This window comes from Pristis pectinata, chromosome 10 (genome assembly GCF_009764475.1).
Source record: "Pristis pectinata isolate sPriPec2 chromosome 10, sPriPec2.1.pri, whole genome shotgun sequence".
NCBI lineage: Eukaryota > Metazoa > Chordata > Chondrichthyes > Rhinopristiformes > Pristidae > Pristis > Pristis pectinata.
The window spans coordinates 52,236,888-52,253,945 of record NC_067414.1 but is presented as its reverse complement, the minus strand read 5'-3'; the positions used below and the strand labels follow the sequence as shown (position 1 = coordinate 52,253,945).

General features: G+C 40.9%; 1 protein-coding gene across 2 annotated transcripts in view; it reads left to right on the top strand.

The window, feature by feature from the left end:
• Nucleotides 1-16,794: 16,794 nt before the first annotated feature.
• The window catches only part of LOC127575466 (adhesion G protein-coupled receptor F5-like), a 64,638-nt gene continuing 64,374 nt past the window's right edge, over nucleotides 16,795-17,058 (top strand). Inside the window, exon 1 of one of the 2 annotated variants that reach the window (XM_052025361.1) lies at nucleotides 16,795-17,008. The gene's annotated coding sequence lies outside the window, so the exon portion shown is untranslated. The remainder of the gene's footprint in view (nucleotides 17,009-17,058) is intronic. The other variant, XM_052025362.1, reaches the window with a different exon arrangement.

Below are 17,058 nucleotides of genomic sequence, written 5' to 3'. Positions count from 1 at the left end.
AAAACCAGAGGGTATAGGCTTGAGGTGAGAGGGGAAGGATTTAAAGAGGACCTGAGGGGCAAGCTTTTCACACAGAGGATGGTGGGTATATGGAACAAGCTGCCAGAGGAAATGGTAGAGGTGGGTACAATTACAATGTTTAAAAGATATTTGGACAGGTTTATAGATAGGAAAGGTTTAGAGGGATATGGGCCAAATGCAGGTAAATGGGACTAGCTCAGGAAGGCACCTTGGCTGGTATAGGTGAGTTGGGCTGAAGGGCCTGTTTCATGCTGTTTTACTCAAAGACTCCAAAAGCAAAATGATTGAGGGAAGCTAGCTGGAGAAGATCGTAATGCAGCAAACTAATTTTTCTGCTTTAATGAAGGACTTAGAAAATACTCAGGAAATCTCAGCACAGCCCTTATCTGCCTGTTTCCAGTGGGAATTCACCAGGACTGCATCACAAACTGATGACAAGCGGTTACCCATCAGAACCCAAAATCAGTGTTTAAATATCCCAAAATGAATACTGAGGAAAAAAATCTTTTGGTGTAGAAAGAGGAAAATTTAATAAAATATTGCAATCCTGAGGAATGGGAATTTGAAAGTTCATTTCAAGTGGAATGTTGTTGCTATTTAATCAGCTTTACAAAACATTGAAAGTAAAAACTGAGTTTTCATTATTTTCTCCCACTTAGCTCATTTTGTAACTATTATCAGCAAGTAATATCTCAGACACAATTTGTACTCATATTTCACAGCTTCAGTTTAAATGCATTTGCAGTTACACTTCATCTTTATTAACACAGCCTGTTGATTAATATTCTGATGTGTTGGCTCTTTTGTTTTTCATGTGTCCTCTCAAGTAAGGTTCACTTCTGCCTAACCGTAGAATTCAACTGACCCTTTGTTTTCTCAATCAATTGCTCCTTTATTGTACATGTGATGGCAAGTTTTTAAAAAAGCCTCAGTAAGCATATCCATTTAATACGTCAAAAGGATCCATTTCTAAATTCATATGCACAATATCAAATAGGAGATTGTTTTCTAAAAAAAAACTGATTAGGAAGAGAAGGGATTGTGCTATTTTATTAATTGAAACACTGGCAAACTTCATTCATGAAACATCGATTTTGGGATGGCTGATCCCTTGTGCCCTGAGAATATAGCAATGGGGTTTCTTCATGAAATCAGCAACCCATATTAGAAACCTACTTCTGCTTTGCCCTCAGATAGAAAGTTCCAGAACATGTACAGTCAGGTGGGGCTGTGACTTGGAGAGAAACTTGAAGGTGATGGTGTTCTTACAATCTTCTTATCTTTGACAATGCATGTCATGATTTTAGGACCTAAAATGCATTCAGTTGAAAGTAACTATTTCATTCACAGTGTGCTGCTAATTGAGGCAAGTGGAACGGTGCCAATCATGCAGTCTTATGTCATGCATAGTGTTGCAAGTAGTGGACAGTTTTGGATCACTTGCCTCAAAATACCCATCCTCTGATCAACTCCAGTAAAAAGCCTGTTTACTCTTCAGTACCAACCAAAAGATAATCTTGTCAAAACAGGCTGCATTTTCAAACCTTGCCTCCCAATCAACATTCAAAATTAAATACTCTCATTGACCCTTAAGATCTCATGCTACCAGCACCTCAAATGGATTCAGATCAAGAGTAGAACTTAATCACAGCAGGAATCTGCAGCTGTTTGTTGGGCCATGGATTTTGGGAGATCGGTGTGAAGTTTGTTAAACTGGTTGGGATACTGGACAAAGAAGTGGCAGATGGAATACAGCGTAGGGAAGTGTGGGGTAATACACTTTGGAAGAAAGAATAAAGATGTAGACTATTTTCTAAATGGGGAGAGAATTCAGAAATTGGAGGTGCAAATGGACTTGGGCGTCTTAGTTCAGGATTCCCTTGACATTAACTTGCAGTTTGAGTTGGTAGTAAAGAAGGCAAATGCAATGTTAGCATTCATTTTGAGAGGACTAGAACATAAAAACAAGGGTATAATGCTGAGGCTTTATAAGGTGTTGGTCAGACCACATTTGAAATATTGTGAGCAATTTTGAGCCCTGTATCTAAGAAAACATGTGCTGACCCTGGAGAGGGTCCAGAGGAGATTCACAAGAATAATCCCAGGAATGAAAGGCTTAATTTATGAGGAGCGCTTGATGTCTCCAGCCTGTACTCAATGAAGTTCAGAAGGATGAGGGGAGATCTCATTGAAACCTAACAGATACTGAAAGGCCTGGATAGAGTGATTGTGGAGAGGATGATTCCATTTGTATTAGAGTCTAGGATTCAAGGGCACAGCCTCAGAAGAAAGGGACAACCCTTTAAAACTGAGATGAGGAGAAATTTCTTGAGCCAGTGGGTGGTGAATCTGTGGAATTCATTTCCACAGAGAGCCATAGAGGCCAAGTCATTGGGTGTATTTAAGGCAGAGATTGATAGGCTCTTGAATGGTATGGGGGTTAAGGATTATGGGGAGAAGGCAGGAGAATGGTGTTGAAAAAAAAAATCAGCCTTAATTAAATGGCAGAGCAGATTTGATGGGCTGAATGGCCTAATTCTGCTCCTATATCTTATGGTCTAAACAATCTTGATTAAGAGTGTTCAACAAAGGGGCAAACAGTGAAATGAAATGAGAGGCTGGGATGGCTGCTTCCTTTTTGCTGCTGTATTAGTATGCCAAAAAAAAAACTGGCTTCCACCCACTGCAGATGCAGACCATTCCCTCAACAGAAAACCCCTGAAAAATCCCCAAAGAGTGAACATTTTTTTCCTCTTTTGTAGCCTGAGAAAAAGTAAGGAAAAATCCTCTGATGTTCAAGGTTCGATTAGTCAAATCAAAAGCAAAAGTCAGGAAGACGTCTCAATAATGTGACTTGGAGATGAAAGCATTGTGAAAAGAACAGTTTGTAGGCCTCCTGCTGGCTGTTTTATTTAGGGGTATAGCAAAGCTTGAGTCACACTGCAAAAACTAGTGCACAAGTGTGTGTTGATTTACACAATTTTATAACATTCAATGGTGCCAGTGCAACAAAAATACTGCTTCCAAAATCCTGAAACTTATTCTTCCATTGAATCAGGCCTGTTTTGTCTATCTTGATGATGATAGGGATTGGGAGGTATCATACAGCATTGTGCCTAAAGTAGTTCATCATAGAATTTACTCTAACATGGCATCAAATAGCACTAGTTAACTTATTGACTGAAAAAAAATTATGGTCATGATATTTCATGAATGGTAACATTGAAAAGCTTTGAATTAATTAATGTTGGAGTTGTTGGCTGTTGATTAGTAAATTTCTTGGAAAGCAAAACTGAATCTTGGATAATTTGCAATTAGTCAATGATTCGTTTGTGACAATCACGATGTTTACTGTATTTCAAATACAATACCCATGATAGAATAAAGCAATAACTGTGAGGTTCAAGGGCAGGAACTGGGGGGGGGGGGCAAAAACTGGGGCTTGGAGTTAGGTTGCTAGGGCAGGTGGTATGGGGTGAGGAGTAGTGTTTGTTCCTGGGTGGGGTTGAGAGTGGGTCTTCAAAATCTCGGGCCTGGGAACAAGGCTGCTGGTTGGGTAAATGACAGGGAAACAGTGTGATAAAGATCCAGGCCTTCATTGGGGACCTCAGGGAAGTGACCCTGGACCAATAAAATAGTTCAAAGGAGGGAGTATGTTTGATGGAGGAGGTATGACCTGGGCCTTGGCAAAATCAGAACCACCAGGAGGCCTGGAACATCAGATGTCCAAACATCATAGGGTCAGAGAATCGAGAGCATGGGGCCACAGAGGGGTCAAAAGTGAGATTGGGATGAGAGTTGGTGTGGGGGTAAATCATCAGTTCGGTGCTGATCGCCCTGAATACAACTTGTTCCAATTTCCCTCAGAATTCCCTCAGAATGCTCCAGAAGGAGTGTTGCATGAGGAACGACATCATACCGCCTGCAACTGATGTGGAAATTGTGTCAGGTACATAAAGGTGAATAGCCCCAGGAGGTTCCTAGTCAAATTTTGAGAGTGACGCTAAGTGATCTGCAATGGCCATTATCACTTTCCTGGTAAAGCCAATTCTGGTAAAGTCAAGTCCCAGTTGTATAATTCTGAAAAAATTCAGTATAATGTGACCGTTGTTTTATTCGACACCCAGAGTATCTACCTGTTCTTTTCTCAGGAATGCATACGAATATCAAGTCCATTTTACTTCACTGTCATCAGAATCATGCCTATAATTAACATTTAATTGCCATGTATATACATGTTCTGGTATGTCCATTCTTACTGGACAGAAAGGCCTTATTCCAATATTCCTAAAGCAGAATATTGCAGATGCTGGAACTTGGGAAAAAAATCAAAATTGGAAAAACATAAAAACTGTTGAAAATGCTCAATGTGTCAGGCTGCATCTGTAGAGACAAATGAAGTTAATGTTTCAAGTCAATGACATTTCATCAGATCTGGAAACATTAGCATTGAAGCAAACTTTAAGGTGCAGAGGAAGCAGGGAGGGTGTGGAGATAACCAAGTTGCATGTCTGTGGTAGGGTGGGTCCAGGCAAAATTGAATGATGTTACTGAAAGCGGGTGGTAAAGGTGCACGTGGGTGAATTTGTACATTGGAGGAGACAAACAGCAGAAGAGGAGTGATTAAGCAAAACTGAAAGCAGGAAATGGGATATGCAAGACTGCAATGGCTGATATTCAGAAATTGTTGAATTCATTGTTAAATCTTGAAGATCATTCTACGCCAAGTCTGAAGATGTGCTGTTCTTTAAGTTTACATGTAGCATTGTTGACACAGTGTAGGGGCTAAAGACAGAGGTCAGAGCAGAAGTGAGATGGAAAATTAAAGTGACAGGTGACTGGAAGATCAGGCTCATCCTTGTGGACTGAATGGAAGTGTTCTGTAAAGCAGCCCAATTTTCATTTGAGTTTCATGGTGTACAGAAGACCACTTTGTGAGCAGCAAATGCAGAACACTAAGCTGGAGGAAGTACAAGTGAATTGCTACTTCACCTGGAAGGAATGTTTGAGTCCCTAGGCAATAGAAAAGGGCAGGTAAAAGGACAGGTATTGCAACTCCTATGTTTGCATGAGATGGCAAGTGGGTATTGGTTGAAGTGGAAGAGTGAACTGGGGAGTTTGATGTAATAGTAGTCCCTTTGGAAAGCTAAAAAAGGAAGGGAGGGAAAGTTGGATCTGATGGTGACATCATGTTGAAGGTATCAGAAACTAGGGAGGATGATCTGTTGCTGGTGGGGTGGAATGTGAAACCGATCCTTATTCTGGGAGGGACTGGTTGGTGGTAGGAAAAAGGCAGAAGTGGGGGAAATGGGGCAGATGTGAACCAGACCCCATCCAAATATGGTGGTGGGGATACCATGGTTGAGGGAAAGGGAAGACCTCAGAAGAACTGGTGTGGAGTATGACGCAATGGAGGTGGAGAAACTGGGAGAATGGAATGAAGACTATACAGGAGGTAGGGTGGAAGGGAGTGTAGTCAAGGTAGCAGTAAAAATCTGAGAGCTTGTGGTGTATATTGGTCACTAACAAAGCTGCCGAGATGGAAGTACAGAAGTTGAAGAAGGGAAGACTCAAATGGACGGTGAATGTGGATAGAAGTTGGCAGCAAAGATGAAAAGGTTTTGAGTCAGTACAAGAGCAAGAAACAGTACTTATATCTAGACAACATTTAGGCATGGGTTGATAAATGGCAAGTAATAATGGTGAAAAGACAAAATTGAAAGTCCTTTATCTGAATGCACGTAGCATCCATAACAAGTTAGACAAAGTAACGACACAAAGATACCACAGGGACACGTTTGCAAAGTGATCAAGGTTGGGAATTATCTATTACAGAATGTTTATTCTTTAGGAGAGATAGGCAAAGTAATAAAAAGGCTTGGGCTGATAATAACGGATGGTTAAAGGCAGTAGAGAGAAAGAGTCTTAACTTGGAAAATCAAATAAGTAGAATCAGTCAGGGTGGAGCTAAGAAAGGGGTAGAAAACATGAAGGGGCATTATTTATGGCCCCTCCAAATGTAGTGGTAATGTAAAGCATTGTATGAATTAGGAAATACAGGCGCTTATAATAAAGGTATTACAAAAATCATGAAAGACGACAGTTTTCTTATAGACTGGCAAACCAAATTAGCAGTAATTGTGTGTAGCCAAATACCTGTATGAAAGAGTTTTCCAGAACACCATATTAAGTAACCAACTATGGAATGGGTTATCATAGATCCAATATTGGGCAATGGAAAATGCTTAATCAATAATTCCACAATTAAAGGGAAGAGTGAGGATGATTAAAGTTCACATAAAGACCAAATGAGATTTATTTTCAGAATCTTTCCTCTAAACAAAACAAACTACTCAGCTATGAGGAATGATTCACTAATGGTAGATTAGTAGATTAAAAGGTATGAAAGTAAACAAGAAATGAATTACACTTAAAGAATTGTTGCATGGTTTACAACCAGTATATGTATCTCTTCAAGAAGAACAGGAAAAGTGGTTTGAATTGTGGCTAACAAGAAAAGATAAAGGTAGTATTAGATAAGAGGAAAACACTTATAATGTTGTCAAAAGGAACAGCATGGCTGAGTACTGGAAACATTTCAAACTGAGCAAAAGAGGAGCATGGCTTTGATAAGGAAAAGGAATGTATGAGAGTAATCTACTGAGAAACAAAAGCATACTGAGAGCTTCTATAGATGTGTAAACATAAAAAGATTAGTAACAAATAGATAAATTGGTTTCTTATTGTTACATACCACAGTACAGTGGAAAAACTTGTCTTGCATACCATTCATACAGATGAATTCATTACAACAGTTCATTGAGGAAGTACAGGTAAAACAATAACAGAATGTAGAATAAAGTGTTATAGTTACAGAGAAAGTGTAGTGCAGATAGGCAATAAGGTGCAAGGTCATAACAAGGTAGATTGTGAGGTCAAGTGTCCATCTTATCTTACTAGGGAACCATTCAATAGATTTATAACAGCAGGATAGAAGCTGTGCTTGAGCCTAGTGGTATGTGCTTTCAGGTTTTTGTATCTTCTGCCCTATGGGAGGGGAGAGAGGAAAGAATGTCCAGGGTGGGTGGGGTTTTTGAGTATGTTGGCTGCTATACCAAGGCAGTGAGAAGTGTAGTCAGAGTCCATGGAGGGGAGGCTGGTTTCCGTGATGTGCTGAGCTGCGTCCATAACTCTCTGCAGTTTCTTGTGGTCACGGGCAGAGCAGTTACCATACCAAGTTGTGATGCTTCTCGATAGGATGCTTTCAATGGTGATCAATAAAAATTGGTAAGGCCGACAAGGACATGCCAAATTTCTTTAGCCTCCTGAGGAATTAGAGGTGCTGGTGAGCTTTCTTGGCCGTCTTGTCTACATGGCTGGCCAGGACAGGCTATTGGTGATGTTCACTCCAAGGAACCTAAAGCTCTCAATCCTCTTGACCTCAGAACTGTTGATGTAACAGAAGCACATGCACAGTCCCCCTTCTTGAAGTCAATGACCAGATCTTTTGTTTTGCTGACATTGAGGGAAAGGTTGTTGTCATGACATGATGTCACTAGGCTCCCTATCTCCTTCCTGTACTCTGACTCATCACTATTTGAGATACGGCCCACTATGGTGGTATTATCTGCAAACTTGTAGATGGAGTTAGAGCAGAATCTGGCCACGCAGTCGTGAGTATATAGGGAGTAAAGTAGAAGGCTGAGGATGCAGCCTTATGGGGCACCAGTGTTGAGAATAATCATGGCGGAGGTGTTGCTGCCTATCCTTACTGATTACGGTCTGTTGGTCAGAAAATCAAGGATCCAGTTGCAAAGGGAGGTGTTGAGTCCCAGGTCTAGGAGTTTGGAGAGGAGTTTGCTTGGAATTATAATATTGAAGGCGGAGCTGTAGTCAATAAACAATAGTCTAACATAGGTGTTTTTACCATCCAGATGCTCCAGAGATGAATGTAGAGCCAGGGAGATGGTGTCCACCATAGACCTGTTTCAGTGGTAGGTGAATTGCAGTGGCTAGAGGTTGTCTGGGAGGCTGGAGTTGATGTGTGCCATGACCAGCCTCTCGAAGCATTTCACGATGGTGGATGTCAGAGCCACTGGGCGGTAATCATTAAGGCATGTTACCTTGTTTTTCTTAAACGTTGGTCCTTTACAGACTGAGAGGAGAAATTATATTGCAGGATAAGGAAATGGCAGAGAAGATAAACAAATTTGTTGCCTTTACACAGAAGACAATGCAAAACCACTTCTCAGAAATAACAGAGCACAGATATAGAGTGAAAGAGAAAACAATTAGCATTAGTAAAGAAATAGTGTAGGAGAAATTGATTGGACTAAAAGCCAGTAAGTCCCCAGGACCTAATGACCTGGATCCCAAAATTTTGAAAGAAATGACAATGTACATAGTGGATGCACTGATTGTCATCTTCCAGAATTCCATACATTCTAGAATAGTACCCCCAGAGTGGAAGAGAGCAATTGCAACCCCACTATTTAAGAGAGGAGGGAGAGAGGAAACAAAGAACAACAGACCAGTTAGCCTGCCATAGCGAGTAGGGAAATTGCCAGAATCTGTTAACAGGGCACTGGAGGCTGGGAGTTAAAGTAGAGAACAAGGGAACCCTTAGAACAGCATGACAAAAGCAAAATCATATTTGACAAACCTGTTAAGAGTTTTTTGATGTGACTAATGAAATAGATAAAAGGATGCTAAGGAGAAGCAGTTATAATCAGAAGTTTTATGGTGGTAGCCACTAATACAAACAAGAACCAATCCTCAAACTGACAAACAAGCAGTAATCATTCTTGAAATTATAGATGACTGTGTAACTAAGCACCGTGTCTGTGTAGAGAGCAGGCTACTGGCTCATAGCAGGTGACCTTTCAATACAGAGACATAGAGTCACACAGCATGGAAACAGACCTTTGGCCCAATTTGTCTGTGCTGACCAAGGTGCCCAATTAAGCTAGTCCCATTTGCCTATGTTTGACCTGTATCCCTGTTGTGTGAAAAGGTTCTTTTGGAATCTTAAAGATGGAGGCCTCTGGACACAGGCTTTGGATTTTAAAAGTAGTTTAATCACAAAGGCAAACACGGAGACAGAATGAATGGGAACAGATGCACACTCGCACACACACATGCAGGAGACTGCGAACATGAGGGGGAAATCACAACAAGGATGAGATATACATACACCCACACACACACACAATAAACAAAGTGCAGCTTATCAAGGGATAAACACTTCAGTGCCTGAACTCCTTGACCCAGACAAGCATTGGCCCTAACACTCCCTGGAATCTGCCTAAGACGTTTCCAAACCACATGGTGGTGCACACTCTTACCAGTGGTCTCTGCATCATTGTCTCACTATTCCTGTGGAAGCCAAAAGAGGAAGGCCAGGGGGGTGCAACACCTTTTATAGTGCTGGGAGGCTGGGTGGAGCCTGGCCAGGTGATTTAGACAGGCCAATGGCTTGGAGGACAAGGACAAAGGTGTTTACCAAGGCCAATGGTGAGGCAGGTTCAGGAACAAAGGTGCTCTCCAAGGCCAATCCCTATGCCCACACCTGATGGGTGGGGTGGAGCCAAACCTTGATTGACAGTGGTGTCACTTGCGATCTGATAAGCAATGCTAACCTCCAACCAGAGGGGTAAGTGTTGTTACAGGCACGTGACAGCCAAGTGCTGTCATACTACAATCCCTCTGTATGCTTTGGAAACTGGCAGGACAATCTCTAGACACTTATCTGAAGATACTTTGTTAGAAGATGTGACATTCAGTGATACTGTGAGGGCACTGAAATTAACCATTAGGTGTGGGATTTGTATCATTGTTTTACACACAAAGACACAGACACAGACACAGACAAACACACACACACACACACACACACACACACACACACACACACGATAAATAAATGGCTATGTTAATCAGACTGCATCAAAACCCTCAGGATGAGATCCGGGCAGGTTCCAGATTGGTTCTTTTGACACTTAACACATGGTCCTGGTCATACTTGTCAATCAATACTCGGGGTGTTAGTGTGTCCAGAGAGCCACCCTCAGAATACAGTGGTATAAGAAGGGTGGTTTGGGTGTCTAGATTCCCAGAAAAGGTGTCTGAATATTCAGAGTTGGTCTTGTCAATTAAGATGTGGTCCCATTGTAAATATATATTGTCTACAGCCAATCTATTGAAGTAAACTATACAATTGAAACTGTATCTAATCACCCTTTGTTATCTTTGTGCTAAAGACTATAAAAACTCTATATATTTTGAGTTCAGAAGATTCTTCCAGGAGGTTCAATCAAGAAAGTCTCCCACCTTGTGCTTGTGCTGAATGAACACCTGTTACATCTACAGCTTTGCTCTCGTTGTGGCTCATTCAAAGTCAGAACAAAGAAAACCAATGGATGTCGTGTATTTGGACTTTCAGAAGGAAACTAAATTAGAGCACACAAGACTGAGTAATATCCTGGCAGGCATTCAGGATTGGGTCAATGAACACAAAACTGAGAATTGGAATAAACTGGTCATTTTCCAGTTTGGATGTTGTTACTAGTGAGATGCTGGCAGGCTCAGTGTTGGAACCCAGCTTCAATGATTTGGATGAGGGGATCAAGTGTAATGTATCCAAGTTTGCAAATTATACAAAGCAGGGTGGCAGTGTTAATTATGAGGAAAATGCACAGAGGCTTCAAGGGATTATAGATAGACAAAATGACTTGGTGAGGACAAGTCAAATGGAATATAGTGTGGAAAATTGTAACTCATCCAGTTTGGTACAAAACTAAAAGATAAGAGTACTTCTTTAATTGTGAGAAGTTGAAAGATATTGGTGTTCAGAAGGTCCTGGGTGTCTTTGTACATGATTTACTGAAAATTAACATGCAGGCAAAGAAAGCAGTTAAGAAGGCAAGTGGTATTGCAAAAGGATTTAAGTACAAGGTTAGAGACATCTTGCTCCAACTATACAGAGCCCTAGTGAGACTGGACCTGGAATATGGTGTACAGGTGTGGCCTCCCTACTTATAGTAGGAGATATTTGCAATAGAAGGATTGATTTCAGGGAAAGGGAAATGACCTGATGAAAAGACATTAAGCAGAATGGAGTGATACTCTCTTAAGGTCAAAAGAATAAGAGGTGATCTCAGTGAATCATACTAAATTCTTGCAGGGTATGAAAGGATAGAAGCTTGGTTAATGCTTCTCTTAGCTGGGATGCCCAGACCCAAAAATCATAATCCCAAAATAAAAGGTCAGCCATTCAGAACTCAGAGGAGAAGTTTCTTCACCCAGACAATAGTGAATCTTTGAAACTCTTAATCCAAGAGACCTGTCAAGGCTCAGTCAATAGTGTGTTTAAAAGTGATAGATTGTTGGATACTAAGAACATCAAGGAAAATGGGATTGATGGGTTAGTACTGGATGAGGTAAAAGATCAGTCATGATTCTCTTGAATGGTGGAGAGGGAGCAAGGACCTACACTTGCTCCTATTTGTTATGCTTTTATCCTTTTACATATGCCACAAATATTCCAGGCAAGGATTAGTTCCAACAAGAGAGAGTCAAGCTACTTATCCTTGCCATTCAATGGCATTACCATTACTGAGCCCACCACTATCAATATCCTACGATCATCACTGAGCAGAAACTAAATACAACCAATTACGTATATACTGTGACTACAAGAACAAATCATCTACAAAATACACTGTTTAGGCCACTCTGACAGCAACTTGCAAATCTGTGACTCCTACCACTGAGAAGAACAAGAGCAATAAGATGATGGGAACACCAATACCTGCATGCTTCCTCATAAGTCGCATATCATCCTGATTTGGAAATATAATGCTGTTCCTTCAGCGTCGATTGGTCTAACACCTTCAGCAGGGCTGCCGTGGTTGCAGAAGGTGACTCACCATCTTCACTAGTGCAATGAGTGATGTGTAATAAGTACTTCCTTCTTTGAAGGCAGTATGTATTACATGTCCCTCAATACACCAGCTGAAGGCACAAAAGCAACATGATTTCTTCAGTTTTACAAGTTTCAGAATTATAGGCAACAAAATATGCTTTGCGAGGTTTGGATTACATATGAGATCACTTTCTCTCAATGTTCTTAAAACTATTCAAAACTGTACCCAAGCTAAAGGTTTATTTCCATCAGCTAATTTAAAAATGGTTAATTTTGAACTGAATATGATACTGAATTTCAAACATATTCTCAAAAGGATTGCTTGAAATTATGTCCCGTACTATTTATCTAACATAAACTCCTATCTTTTTATAGGGTGACAAACAGCACAAACACGAGGTATGTTACTGGATGAGTAATTCAGAGGCTCAAACAAACACACCAAAGACACGTGTTCCAATCCTAGGAAGAATGGAAAAACTGACCTGCTCATACCTTGTTAGCTCGTGATTTGAAATTCAGTTTATAAGAAGGCTGTCATTCTGAACACAAATGCTTTCTGCAGCTTTTTGATGATGTATCAAACACTTCGAATGATCTGAGGTTAAGGACACAGAGGTCCACTATCTCAATCAGTGCAGTCATTCTCATACCATCTCTTCACTGCATTCAACAGAAACTAGAGAATAGGCAAAACACTGAAGTTCAGCAGGAGAGTGGTATCTGACTGGTCATCCTTATCCAACTGCTCATATTCCATTGAAGTTGAAAATGCCACCCAAGTCCAGGGACCATGCACTTGTTTCCCATAATCAGAATTCCTAAGCTTAGACAGGGTAATGTTCATGACTGCTCAGACCTACTATAGAGGCTGAGGGTTCTAACCACAAGAGGATCTCTTGTCCCAGTTCAACATATAGGGACAGAGAGTATTTTTTTGCACGATTGTGTTTGCCAAAAGTTCAGCAGTCTTACAGATTTGCTGGATTAACACAGATCAAGATTTTTTTTCAAATCATTCTTCAAATAAGTTGCCCAGCCATTTTAGAGAGCTGCTGGGAACCAACCACATGGTTGTGTGGGTCTGGAGTTGCATACAAGCCAGACCAAGTAATGCAAGCTAATTTCCTTTCCTAACACACATGAGTGAACCAGGTGGATTTTCATGACAAACTGGTTTTGATTCCATTCATGGTTATTGTTAAAATTCTTTATGTGATATACATTTTAAAAATTCCAGGCAAATTTATTTACTAATTAAGTTAATTGAATTTAAATTTTCCAGTTGTTTTTGTGTAGGATTTGAACTCATGTCTCTGGTTTAAGCTTCTGAGTTCTTAATGTAGTAACATAATTACCTCTTGGCGGTATGGAAACGATCCCTTGTCATAAAGTAGCCTCCGCTAGCTGCTCACAATAGCATTCTAGGTACTTACAAACATAGAAAAGTAGGAGCACAAATAGGCTATTTGGCCCTTTGAGCCTTATCCGCCACTCAGAATGGTTTATCCTCCATCTCAATGTGATATTGCACCTTTCTCCCCATACTCCTTGTTGCCTTTTGTGACTAGAAATCTACTTACACCCACATGCCTTTGTACATCAATGTTTCCCAGTCGATCACTATTTAAATAATGCTCTCTCTTTGTCCAACCAAAGTGGATAACTTCACATATTTCTGATGAAGGATCTTTGACCTGAAACATTAACTCTGTTTTATTTTTCCACAGATGCTGCCTGATCTGTTGAGTGTTTCCAGCACTTTTTGTTTTTATTTTAGATTTCCAGCATCTGCAGATTTTGAACTTCACATTTATCTGCATTATACTGCATTTATACACATTTGGTTCCCTCTTCCAAATCATTGATGTTTACTGTGAATAGCTCGGGCCTAAGCACTGATCCTTGCAGCACCCCTCCATCCTGTATGTACCTCAGGAATTCTTCCTTCACAGTATTATTGCTGATTTGATTAGGCCAGTCTATATGTCGCCATCATCTGTGAAAAGACAAAAAACCTGTTAATAGTCCATAACCTTTTTCTCAGAAAAGATGCTGTTACTGGAAATTTCACTGGTCCAGTAGATCTTGATTCTTATCTGTAATTCCATGAGTTTTGATTCTTATCTGCAATTCAATCGACAAGTTGATGAAAGCTATTATGACAATCTGCAATAGTTCATGTCAATAAAATTTACTATGTTGCAGGTATGGTAAATTTTGGATTTAAGCCAGTTCTCAGGTGCAGAACAGGCATCGAGAGGTGATAATCATAGAAATTTATGGCACAGGAGGAGACCCTTTGGCCCATCACGTCTATGTTGGCCAAAGAAGAGGTATTTATGCTGATTCTAATTTCTTGGCTTTCAGCCCATAGTCCTGCACATTACAGTTCTTCAGGTACTAAGGAAAATCTAGGGCTAGGGCTTGTGTAATTTATGTGGATCCATTAAATTCCCCTTTGACCTCTGTGCCAAAGAACGTAACTCTAGTTCAGATAATCTCTCTTTGGAAGTAAAATTACCCCACCCTGCAACATCTTTGTAAACCTTCTCTGTACTCTCAGTAGTGCTGTTACTTCCATTCTATGACGTGGTGACAGGAACTGTATGCTGTACTCCAGCTAATGTTTTAAGAAATTCTAGCATGACCTCGCTTCTCTTATATTTTATTCTAGACCAATAGAACTCAGTATCCAGTGTGCATTTTTAATCATCTCATCTACCTGTCCTTCATAGATCTGGGGGAATGCACTCTAAAACTCCGAGGTCCCTCAGTACTTCAACACTTCTTAGTATCTTACTGCTATCATGTATTTTCTTGCCTTGTTTGTCCACCCTCCTACCTGAATTGAATTTGTTTGCCATATACTGGATTCCTTTTGCCACTGTTTTACCCACCTGACCACTCATTAGATATTTTCCTGTAACCTGCAACTTCCTTTCTCTATGTCAATGACTTGATCATTTTTTGTATCTTAATCATGGCATTTAAGTCATTGAAATTTACAAAAAGCAAGTGATGTTTAACAAAGAGCCCTGCAGAAATCCATTTTATGCAGCCTTCTGGCCAATGAAACTCCTGTTCGATATCCTTTTCTTTCTCCCACTGAACCAATTTTGCATCCAATGTCATTTCTGTCTTGGATCCCTTTATGTTTGGAGGCATAGAGTGTATAGCATAGAACCAGTCTGATCAGTTTGCCATGTGGGGAATGTACAGAAGGCTGCGCTAAAATTGATGCACACCACATGACACCTTCATTGACCATCCTTGCCTCCTCCTCAAAAGACTTAACTTATTGGTCAGAAATGACTTTCCCTTGACAAATCCATCTCATCTTTAATTAAACTGTACCTTTCCAACAGATCATTCATCCTGTCCCTCAGATTTTTTCCAATAATTTTTGTTATGGTGTGTTAAAATATAATAATATTATGAGTGACAGAGATGTTGGGTAGATAATTGTTGGGTGCATTGAGGAGTGTTAGAGGTTGGTATCGTAATGTTGTGAAGATATGGCATTTGAGCATAGATTCACCCATCCTAACCATGCACGCAAGGCCATTGAACTGCATCTGGGTTCTTGGGGCTGGATTTCTGGCATTGATATCCCTGGTGCATTCCTTCTACTGCATTTTGAGTGCATATAGAACATAGAACATTACAACACAGTACAGGCCCTTCAGCCCACAATATTGTGCCATTTTATCCTGCTCTAAGATCTATCTAACCCTTCCCTCCCACATAGTCCTTCATTTCTCTATCATTCATGTGGCTATCTAAGAGTCTTTTAAATGTCCCTAATGTATCTGCCCCCACAACCTCTGCCGGCAGTGCATTCCACGGACCCACCACTCTCTGTGTAAAAAACTTACCCCTTACTTCCCCCTTGTATCTTCCTCCAATCACCTTAAAATTATGTCCCTTCGTGTTAGCCATTGTCGCCCTGGGAAAAAGTCTCTGACTGTCTACTCGATCTATGCCTCTTATCATCTTGTGCACCTCTATCAAGTCACCTCTCATCCTCCTTCTCTCCAAAGAGAAAAGCTGAAGGGCTTCCTGCAACTAGTGAACAGTTCTCTGCCTCTCTACATCCTGTACCAACGACTACAATGTAGTGTCCAGGAATCATGAAACCCCTCATCTACCAAATCGCTGTGACCTCCACCCTGAATTCCTCACTACCTGGGGCTCCATTGCACTGTCCCTTAAGAGGTGCATTCTGATTTTAAGATGTGCAGGCCTGGAGCTGGGCCTGGTTACTGGTGAACTGGCAGCTCCTCCTCCCCAGTGGTTGGTCTGCTGACTTCATTGCAACAGGTGACCCCCCCCCCCCCACCCCCGAGGGTCTGCCTCCCTCAGGAGATGCAGCCATTGAATGCCTATGTTTGGAAAAGACTGCTGTGCTCTCCTGGTACACCTCTGCAGGCCTACTGACTCCCTGGAGGCCTTCCGGTGGGCACCACAGGGGCTGGAGTGCATCTTGGGTGAGGATAACATTAGTAAAGTTTGTAAATATTTAAATCAACATGATGTAAATATTGTAAATATGTGCATAAAGGAAGTTGCTGCCTAACTTGTTCTGCTTGCCCTCCTGATTTGGACTCTCAAGGGTCAGCCAGCAGCACAACTATATTCACCAAATGTGAACGTGGAAATTGTCTTGATATATACAGTATATATTAAAAAATCAGTACTTTAGAGAAATAAAACTTCTGTGATTGTCGTGAACACCCATAAAGTAATGGGAATTAGACTCGGGTTGATAATGCACGCTGACAACAATCCTTGACCTAAGCTGAAGACTTTGCGCCTGTACATAAGGTCCCTTCACTGCACCTCAGTCCGTGGTGTCGATTTCCAGCAACTGATAGATTTTGCCAGTAGGTAGTCCCGTGTTTGAGGGGCCGGGCCTTTACCCGCCCGAAGTCATTCTCTGCAACTCCGCAACAGACGAGGAAGTATTTATTTAAGGAGGATATTATCGCACCTGAGGTTTTCAGCGATCGGCACACGCGGTGAGAATTAACCGGAGACAGCATTTTTCATTCCAAAGAAAAGGTAAGAATAGGAAGGTGTTCATAAATTAAAAATCTTCAAAACTTATATCG